The sequence below is a fragment of the Panthera uncia genome, chromosome D4 (genome assembly GCF_023721935.1).
Source record: "Panthera uncia isolate 11264 chromosome D4, Puncia_PCG_1.0, whole genome shotgun sequence".
In the NCBI taxonomy this organism is placed as follows: Eukaryota; Metazoa; Chordata; class Mammalia; order Carnivora; family Felidae; genus Panthera; species Panthera uncia.
Genome location: NC_064807.1, coordinates 76,032,981 through 76,043,474, shown reverse-complemented (window position 1 = coordinate 76,043,474; position 10,494 = coordinate 76,032,981). Strand labels below are relative to the sequence as shown.

The 10,494-nt window shown below is 38.3% G+C and overlaps 1 non-coding gene across 1 annotated transcript; it reads right to left on the bottom strand.

Moving 5' to 3' along the window:
• Positions 1 to 4,429: 4,429 nt before the first annotated feature.
• Positions 4,430 to 4,536, bottom strand: LOC125928379 (U6 spliceosomal RNA). The gene has a single exon (XR_007459652.1). It is a non-coding gene; the product is annotated as a U6 spliceosomal RNA (small nuclear RNA).
• Positions 4,537 to 10,494: the final 5,958 nt, after the last annotated feature.

Here is a 10,494-nt window from a genome sequence, read left to right as displayed (position 1 = left end):
ATGTGTACATGTGCACGTGCCCGTACACACACACACACACACACACACACAACTTGTTCAAGGTCACAAAACAACTGTCTGGCAGAAGCCTCAATTCAAATCCATTCTTGCAAAATTCCAAATTTCAGGGACTCGAACAAGTATGATACACAGTTTCCCTTACTTTCTGGCTCGGTCCCTTTGACCCATTTATTTACCTTCTTTGGTTCACAGTTTTTTCATTTAAGACCAAGTCAAAAGGATCAGCCACAGTTATCTCAGCATATTGTTTTGAGAATTAAATGGGATCATGCATATAAAACGTTTGGGCCATAGAAGCAGGCTTACGAAAGGTTATTCCCTTCCTGCTTCTGAATCATCAACCTTCTCTCTCCTTGGAGTTCTCCTCCACTGTCTCAGCTCCTCCATCCTTTCCCTGCCCTGCCCCCTTGCTTGGGCACAGATGGCAGAAAGGCCCAGTGACATGGGCCATCATTACCACTAGCTGTGTGTCTGGGGTCAAGTAATTTCTTCATTATCTTTCCTTATTGCAAACAGCTTTTGTAAGAGAAAGGGTCCATTAGTAAATATTGATGCTGGCAGGCAGGGCGTGCGAGCTGTCAAACAGCTGAAATGAGGGATTGTCAGTTCAGCAGCAAGAACATGAAAGCCAGTTTAAAGCAAAGATTGAATAAAGAGTAACGTAACTAGAAGAACAAGCACACACTCATCAACAATGAACAAAGACAAAGAAAGTTTCAGGTTGTGTTGTTTGGAACAATTGTGTAGTTTTATGAAGGCCTCTGCTCTAAGACAGAATTCAGTTTACATCAATTTGCAAAGAAATTTTTTTTAAAAAAAGAAAACAGAAAGAAAAAAAGAATGCATGACGACTACCATGTGCAGTGTGTTATGAATCAAATATGAGCAAGATGCAAACATTGTTTTCAAGAAGTTTACTAAATAATAAAGTAGTATAGGGTGGTTATTGAGAACACAGTTTTTATATTTAGAAAAATCGGGATGTAAGATCTGATGTGTATGACCTTGCATTCGCCTATGTGAATCTCAGTTCCCTCCTTATAAAATGAAATTATAATGCCAACACCATAGGGCTGACATGAGGGTTAGGAAAGCATGTGACATTGTCTCTAGCACGTTGTACATGCTCTCGACATCACTGATTTTTAAGAGTGATATTATCACATAACATGGTAATACAGAAAATTCTAGGAGAAAAAGATAGCTTTTGAGATGGGCTTGATGTTCAAAACTAACATTTTTTTTTTTTTTGGATCAGGGACTAGGAATAGAGTGGGAACATTTCCATTGTTTATTGAGAAAAGGTGAGGATTTGGCCATGCTAATCTTGTAAAGACTGTCATAGGCAGGGAGAACAGTGAAAACAACCATGGACAGTGGGATAGCTTGGGGCAAGAGTGACAAGCAGGGGGCTGTTTGTCTTTGAACATGGTGTGCAGAGATGGGGATTGCTGGAGATAAGGCTATGAGAAAAATTTGAATACAGACCTTTAAAGGTCTTACATGCTAAGCCAGTAAGTTAGGACTTCAACCTCTAGTAATGAAGTTGTGATTGATGTTTCCCTTGAACAGGATGAAAATGCCATCATTTCTTCTCATCAGGGTGTACTTTCATCGCTAACCTTAAATTTGATTAGTGTGGTGTTCACAAGCATTGGTTCTGATGTTCAGTTGTCTGCTTTTGAGGCTCAGGTTACTGTAGGATCTCAATCAAGGTATTTCATCTTTTTCTACTTGAGTTTCTCCATCAGTAAGATGAGATCATTATATTCTCTAACTCATAATAGTAGTAAATGATTAAATGAGGTAATACACTGCATCATTTAGAACAGAGCCTGGCATCATTATCACCTAGTACCAAGGCCAATCAGTTACTCAATAATGCTACAGTGATTACTGAATAATTAATAGACCTGGGTAGCTAGTGATGATGATACTTACCAGTCTTTCCCCTACAGCCAACACCCTTCATAAAATTTCTTCTTTGACGGTGGATATTATTATTGTCCAAGCCATCTTGGTATAAAATATAATGGTTTTGGCAGGACTGCAATGGAGCTACTGTAGCAGGAATGATAGAACAGCTGAGGCATGATGAGGAGGATCACGCTGAGAAATCAGGTCTGTGGTGGTCAGTGATAGGAATCAGAGCTCAGAGCAACATCTACCTTCCCAAGAAAATCGCTGGTTAGTTTGCTGGAGGAAGAGCACTCCCATTTGAATTTTGGCTCAACCAGCGATGGGTTTCCCTGCTGGTCTGTCCTAATTGTGTCTCAGACACTGGATTTTGTGGGGTAATCTTACAATATTTATCCCCAAGCTATTGATGCACTACTGACTCTCTACCTCACTCCATCCCACCAACCTCTTGTGTGTTGGTCTAAAGTCTAGACATAGAATGAACATCATACTTTGCAAAGTTCCTTATGCTGCACTGATTGGAGCTTCATGACAACTGCTAGAGTTTAGGAAGTATATATACTGCCTTCTTGTAAGGAAATAAATGACAGAGAAAATGACTTGCTTTAAGTCACCTACCCAGTTAGAAGCACTGGCCTGGAACTCTGTGGTGCCCTGCCTAGCTATATGAAGCTCTATCCCTGGCACTGTACTGCCTCTCTATCTGCCTAGAGATATCAAAATCTAATAGAGTGTATGTAGACAAGAGATACAAGAACATTACTCTCAAACCCATATCCTACTAATACAGTGCTTCCTCTCAAAAATTCTAAATAGCCTTTCATTACACCTCATGTAACACAGCACAATAATAGGCTGTTAGTCTTACTTCAAAAGTTAGGCAACTATGGGAAAGATGAGGGTTTAGGAAATAGGGCCTATAGGAGGTAGCTAAGAAAGACTGGAGCTATTTAGCTGGGAGAAGAGAAGGTGGATGAGTAACTTAATAATAATCTTCAAGGGTTATTAAAATACCAGCTGTTAGCCATTCTACCCGAGGTAGTAGGGAGGAAATTGCAGTAGTGAGAATTTAGCCCAGCATTATGAAGAACTTTTATTCCCTTTAGTTATAAGGTCTATTAGACACCAAAACATGATACTAAGCAAAATTGTGGGCTTTTTTCCCTGGAAGTATTCCAGAATAGGCTTGGAGGTAGTTCCCAAGCACGACTTCTTGGACCATTAAGATCAACTCCCTTGGAGCATCTCTTACAAATGCAGATTCCTGGAACCCACTTCGATGTGCAGACTGGCAATCTCTGGGGGTAAGGACAGGAGTCTATATATTTTAACAAGGCCCCAGGTGAGTCTTGTGCACAACCCCATTTGGAAACCCCTTGTGTATGTAGAATCAGTAAAATTTAACGCAGCAAGAATATATCATGCGCCCACTTGGTGATCCTACCACTGCTATTAGCCTCAGGGAATAAAGATAATAAAAGAATGTAGTATAATTTTAGTCCTTGTGGAGCTTTCAGTAAAGTAATTAAAGATTAATGATGAATTAGGGCAACTGTTTTGCCTTTAACGTAGTGTGATTTGAGGAAAGTTTCTTAATTCCTTTGGCCTGAGGTCCTAAATTGTTAACTTGAAGAATTGAACAAAATGGTTTCAAAAATTCTTGTGAATCTTTAAAATAATACAATACAGAATAAAGCCTATTTAGAAAAATAACTAAATGCTAATTAAAGAGTATGAGAGAGGATATCGAGAGAAACCAATTCATATGGGCAGGGCTTACCAGAGAAAACTCCAGGGAGAACAGGTGATTTAAATCTGGCATTGAAAGGTAGATGTGATAAAAAGATAAATGCATATGCAGATGTGGGGGGCCTCGATTTTTTAAAAAAACTTACTGTATACTGTGTACACATGTGACATCATTTAATACATTACAACATTTAATATCTACAAAGGCTTGTGTTGTTAAAGTGAGGATAATTTTTAGAGGATTTTACCATTTACTAGTCACTTAGTTAGGTACTATATACATATTACTTGTTTAATCACTATTACATCATTTTCCAAGTGAAGTGCTAGTTTTCTGTTTTTACCCCCAAAATTCTTATGTTTGTATGGCATGGGGATATATTTGAGGACACAGAGAGAGAAGAAGGAAGAGAGGGAAGGAGGAAGACAGAAGGAAGGAAGGAAGGAAGGAAGGAAGGAAGAAAGGAAGGAAGGAAGGAAGGAAGGAAGGAAGGAAGGAAGAAAGGCAGGGAGGGAGCAAGGAAAGAAGAAAAGAGGTTTGTGGAAGTAAAAATTAAAAAATTAAATGAAGAGTACAGGCTACTGAAAACATGAGTTTAGTTTGAGTAGAGGATAAACACTCAGTTGTTTTTCATGGTTGTTGTTTGTTAATATAATTGGGGAGTAATAAGGAAGTGGTGCTTATAGATTTCAATGATGCTTTTTTCCTTTATAAAGACCGCTGAATGAATGAATGAATGAACATATGCAACAGTTCATGAGTTTGCATATCATTGTTGCGTAGGGCCCATGCTAATCTTCTCTGTATCTTTCCAAATTTAGTATATGTGCTGCCAAAGCGAGCACAAGACCGCTGAATTTAAACATTGGAATATATATTCATACAGTAGCTTTAAATTTCCTAAGCAGTTGTACATTTCCTTACTACGTTTTATAAATGCTTTTCATTTGTTTTTGTTGTTTGTTTTCTGTCCATAGGAAGAAGGGACTTTCCCAACCCCTCAGGACTTGGGCCTCGTGAATTTCTGTCTCAAGTTTCCAAACACTCGATAAAGTGATCAAATCATTTTTATCAGTGTGTGGATGACACAAATTCACAGGGCTCCCAGTAGTTATGCGCTTGGGCTTAAGTACGAGTTAAACATAAATTCAAATCCCTATTCCGTCTAAAGAGCTGTGTGACTCTGAATCATAGCAAATATCTGAGCCATTTGCATCATTTATAAAATTGGGTTGTTTTCAATGATACAATGCATGTATAATCTTTCATTGATCAAGTATGTCATAGAAGGTGTAATTATAAAGTAACCTACAATCCATTCTAGCACATCAATTGTTTTCTCTGCCCTCAGGCACCTTATCTACTCTGGTCATGATAGAAAAAGTTCTAAGGTAACACAGTTATAAACCTCTGCCTCATTTCATGTGCCCTGTCCCGTACAATCCTCATGAACTAGAACTTGATATAAATTTAAAGCTTCTCCCTTTCCTTCTTCCAAGCTTGCTTTAGTCTCACACCCTGGAGGCAAAGATGTACATGGACAGGCATCTGCTCCTCTCCCTTTATTCTGGCTTCTAAACACTCTTAATCAGAGTGGGGGTGGAGGACAGGAAAGGAGAAAGGAGGGACATTCCTCCATGACTGGCATTGGCTGAAGACCTAGCATCAGCGCTGTGTGCACATGACGGATGGTTAATGCTATCTGTGTCCATCCTGAGTTCCTCCTGCACCACTTCCCCTGATTCAGAGTATCCATCACGTCAATATTCACGACTCATCTCTGCCAACTTACCTTCTGCTGCTCAGCCCATTGTCTTCAGGTCTGCTCTGGTCCTCATGCCCCTCCTTCCAGGCAAACCTCTTGGACAATTCTAGACAACTCCAAACCAGTACTCTTTACGGCATGGCCCAGATCTGATTTAGGGTAAAAGCCATAATCCTTTGATGGGGAGGGTGGTTTTTCTCAAACTACAATTGTCAACTTTAAGGACATAGGTCACTTTATCCAGGCTTTTGATGTTTACATTTCTCAGGTGCAACTCAGGCGTAAGTAACAAGATGGAGATTCAACAAGCCTTCAAATGGTTTCCTTAAAGGCCCATGTACTCTTGTGAAGTGCACAGGGAAGCCCTTTCCAATGGTGCCCTGGGAAAAATATAAGACTTAAAGCATACACAGAACTATTTCCAAAATTCTTCCTTCACTCTCCATTTGATGATGGTGTTATACCCATAATAAGAGATAAAGGTTGAAAAGGTGTCAGGTTATCATTCACTATTTTGAAATGTTGACTTCTTAGTCTAGAATATCCTTTCAGTATAGGCCTTAGTCAAAGTTTACATTCTAAAATTCTGTTGTATATATAAAGCTGCCAATACAGTACTTGGTCATGTTGTTAGAAAGGTGAGTGCTCAATGTAAAGTTGGAATTGTAATTGCAACGTATTACTTGCTTCCTAGAGAGACACACATACATATGTACAGTTTGTGGTGCCATGCTTTAAGAGTAGTGTTGACAAATACAAGTGTTTCCAAAAGGAAGTTTAGCAAGACCAAAGTTCACAGGGATATCAAATTAATGATTTTAGTATTAAGTCATATGATATGAAATAAACATGATGGCAGTTAAAAGTTTGATATAAACTATGATTATACCTAAAGTTCTCATGTTCAGCATGTAAATATTGAGTGATTTGGCTCTATTTTTTCAGAAACTCTTCATGTGTCTCTTCAAGACATTTTAGTAAAACTAAACTTGAATATGAGAGCTTGCCTGCCTGTGTTCCTTCCTTCCATCCTTCCCTCTTCCCCTTCCTTCTTTCTTTCTTTCCTTCCTTCTTTCTATTTTCTGTCATCCATTCTCTCCTAAATCATTTAGTACAAAAGTCATTAGGTGAGATGGATCAAGGTTTGCATCTGTAGGTAAGGAGGTCAATGTCTAATAGATATACTGGAGCCTGAATCGGTAAAGAGGGTGTCTGGTGGTAATATGTAGGTGTGCAGAGTGTGTGTATATATATACACACCTATATATATATATATATATAGGTGTGTGTGTATATGTGTATGTGTGTATATATATATATATACACACATACACATATACACACACACCTATATATAAAACACTCACACACACACACACACACACAAACACACACACATTTTATCTCAGTGGTCTACCAAGAGGGCCCAGGGATAGTGACATCCCAGATAAATGAACACAACCAACACAGATCATTGTCTCTAAAAACATTCTCCGCTAAAAGGAACTTGAGATCCTTAGAGAAATGGCTGATTTCAGGGTTGTGAAACCAAAAATTCAGGATGAGCCTTATGCAGCTTGGTGTGCCAGAAATAATATAAGTACAAAGAATATTGTGGACATGTAAAAAGGACACATAAGCAGCCAGAAGGACCTCCCACTGGAATAAAGCTAGGCATCAAATTAAACAGAGATGCTACTGGATTATAACCCACTGAATAAAATAGGCATCCATGAGTCCATTCTAACACAAGTAAACAAATGGGAAGAAGAAAACACTTTTCCTTCCACTAGAATGCCACCTAATAAATGGAGAAGGAATAATAGTGATAGAAAAATCACCATTTGGCAGCTGGAGGAATAATTATTTTCTCCAACTAACAGTAGTAAATGCTAAAGCCAGTGGGTAAAAGTATGATAAGGAATAGAATATTTGCTTAGTCTCAAAATAACTCCCATATCATACTTATTATAGAAGTAATTTTACAGTGGAAAAATCTTATAGATACAACCAAAACCAGGTGATCAAAGTTAACATCACCAGTAGTGGGACAAATTGAAACTGTGTATCACTTGATAGGATTTTAGGAGAAGAACACAGAATCACAATTTTTATCTTGTTGTCAAAAATCTATAATCTAAATCTGATAAGGAAACATTGAACAAATCCAAATTGAATGACATTCTATAAAATGTAAAATTATCAGTCTGTGATATTCAAAAGCATTAGGGTCATTAAAGGCAAGGAAAGACTGAGGAACTAATGTCAATTGAAGGCTACTAAAATTTATGACAATTAAATGTGACACATGATTCTAGATTAGCCATTTTTGCTCTAATGGGCATTTATGGAAATTAAAGATCCTTGAAAGGGGTGTGTGAAATTAGTAATATATGTTAATTTTTTTTTTAATTCTGGCAGCTTTTTTGAAGTTATGTTAGAGAACGTCCATGTTCATAGGACTTATCCACTAGTGTTTAGGGTGACAGGACATCATGTCCACAACTCACTCTCCAGTGCTTTCGGGAGGTAAAAAAACCAAACCAAACCAAACCAAAACAAACAAACAAAAAAAACAGTCTTTGTATGATGGTTGCAGATTGCTATAAGTTTGAAATGACTTCAAAATTGAACAAAAAATAGAGGAAAATTTACGCAGATACTATCTCTAGTAATATCAATTATGCATCGTTCCAAGTTAACTAGAGCAGTACCTGATGGCATCCGGTTATAGAATGGTGGCAGCAGGCAACTGGTTAGGTTTCCTAAACCACCCACATGCATACACTGATTCACATGCACAAGACACTTTGATCATCTGTTTGAGTTTACATGAATAAATATCAGTTAGCCATACCATAAGGGTACTGAGGGCACAGTAAAAAACTGTTATTAAGCTTGCCTTGTGTGTGTTGGAAATGAGGTTATGATTACAATTTCAAATACTTTAGGTACTTTTTTTAAAGTTTGTTTGTTTATTTTGAGAGAAACAGAGAGCACAAACAGGGAAGGAACAGAGGGAGAGGGACAAAATCTCAACTAGGCTCCTCACTGTGAGCAGGGAGCTGGAGGCAGGGCTTGAATTCCTAAACCGTGAGATCATGACCTAAGCTGAAGTCAAGAGTTGGATGCCCAACTCACTGAACCACCCAGGTGCCCCTAAGTACTTTTTGATGTAAGAGTTTTTGTCTTTCTTTAGGACCAGAAGAAAAACAACTGATGGAAGACTGAGGTTTCCAATTTTGATTTCAGAAGAGATGACAGTAAATGCTGCTGAAGAAAGGTAATGCCTTGTGAGAAATTCATATTGAGATCTGACCAAGCCAAGTCTGTGTGATGATCTGATCAGGAAGTGGAAGGATAGGTACATGACAGATGGAGAAAGGTAAGCTACCTGATTTCTCAAACAGATGTGCCCAAGGGGGTAGAGTTTTAAATATGGATGCTTTTACTCTTAATCCGGACCATATCAAAGATGTTCTGATTCAAAGATGTAAGAATTAATATGTCCATTTTTTTCCCTCTATAGATTCAATAACCATTTCATGTTGATAGGCCTGGCTTCAAGTGCGAAGGAAAAAAAAGTCCTTGTATAATGTCAACATAACAAAAATAATGAGATTATAGAAGAACACTGACTGATCCGCACTTCATAATTGAAAGATGGGCCTATTAAGGGGACACAGCAGGCCTGAAGGAATTGTGTGATCATTTGCACAAATGCTAATTTTGATATGTGGTTCTTCATCTCCGTAAGCATAATGTGGCTGGGCCGGCAGGATGAACAATGCATTCTTCCCCCGGGAGGCCTATGCCTCAGTGAATCAATGCCAGAAGGGCCATTTGCTGGTGTTGGATGACAGGGCATACGTTCTCTCTTCTTGTTGTACTTGTGGACACAATTGATCTGAATTGCCAGGATGCTGTGTTTTTAGAGACAACCATCTTCTTTCCTAGAGAAGCCATCTTGCTCTGGGTTGTGTAGTTTTATAGATGAAGCCTGGGGCAAATCACCTCTCTCCTCTGGCCTTAATCTCCTCACTGAGAATATAAAGAATTTGGAATAGACAAGCTACCCTCTCTGAAATGACTCTGCTTGGCAGGTAGTGTGATAGGAGAGAATGAACTTGGGCTTTTACATCAGAGAGACCTGGATTCAAATCCTACCTCAGCTACTTTGTAAAATCCTGAGCAAGTTTACTGAGCTCTCTGAGCATCACTCCCCCCAAATGGAAATAAGTGAGAAAAATAATACTTTATTTTCAGGCTATCAAGAATGCTAGTTGGCAAACAGCCCTTGATAAATATTTACTACATGGTTACATGTAGCAAATATTTGCTACATTAACTATATGTTAATTTACTATACACCAATATGTATCTAATCAAATAATCAGATATTGACATATATGCACATATACCCACAAACCCCAGAGAAGATACAAAACATAGTTAAGTGATAAAGATCTGCCACAGATTTAGGTTAGTGTGAATTCTCTGCCCCAAGCCTACAAAGCCCCATTGACACAAGTAGGGACTCAGTAAATGTTTGTCACATGAATAAGTAAACAAAAAAAGCACGTGGCAACCCCCATCCTCAAAAGTGCAAATCCATAGTTTTAATGCAAATTGTCGAGAAATAGAATTTTGAACAAAGATTCTAACTTGCCGTCTGCTTCATATATACCCTGCTTTGTCCTTCTTTTTTCTTAATTCTATCAAGTTTGTTACGGTAACTCAGGGGAAGGAACATTTCTCATGGAATACTCTGAGCTCAGTTCTATCTAACCCACATGGAAAGGCCCACAGGTCTACATGTAACCCTAAAGTAGGTTTTTATAAGAATCCACTGAAATAAATAATTCAAGGCCTGTCCTCAGTCACATATGAGAAAGCCTCCATTAAGTCCAATGGAGAGTTCAAATGCTAGTGGCGGAACCTGAAAATATATGTATTTTATACAACTCTTCTCACATCCTTTTTGGAAAGATAATGAACTACAATATTAGGGATTATTCCAATTTTCTCAAGCAAGAAA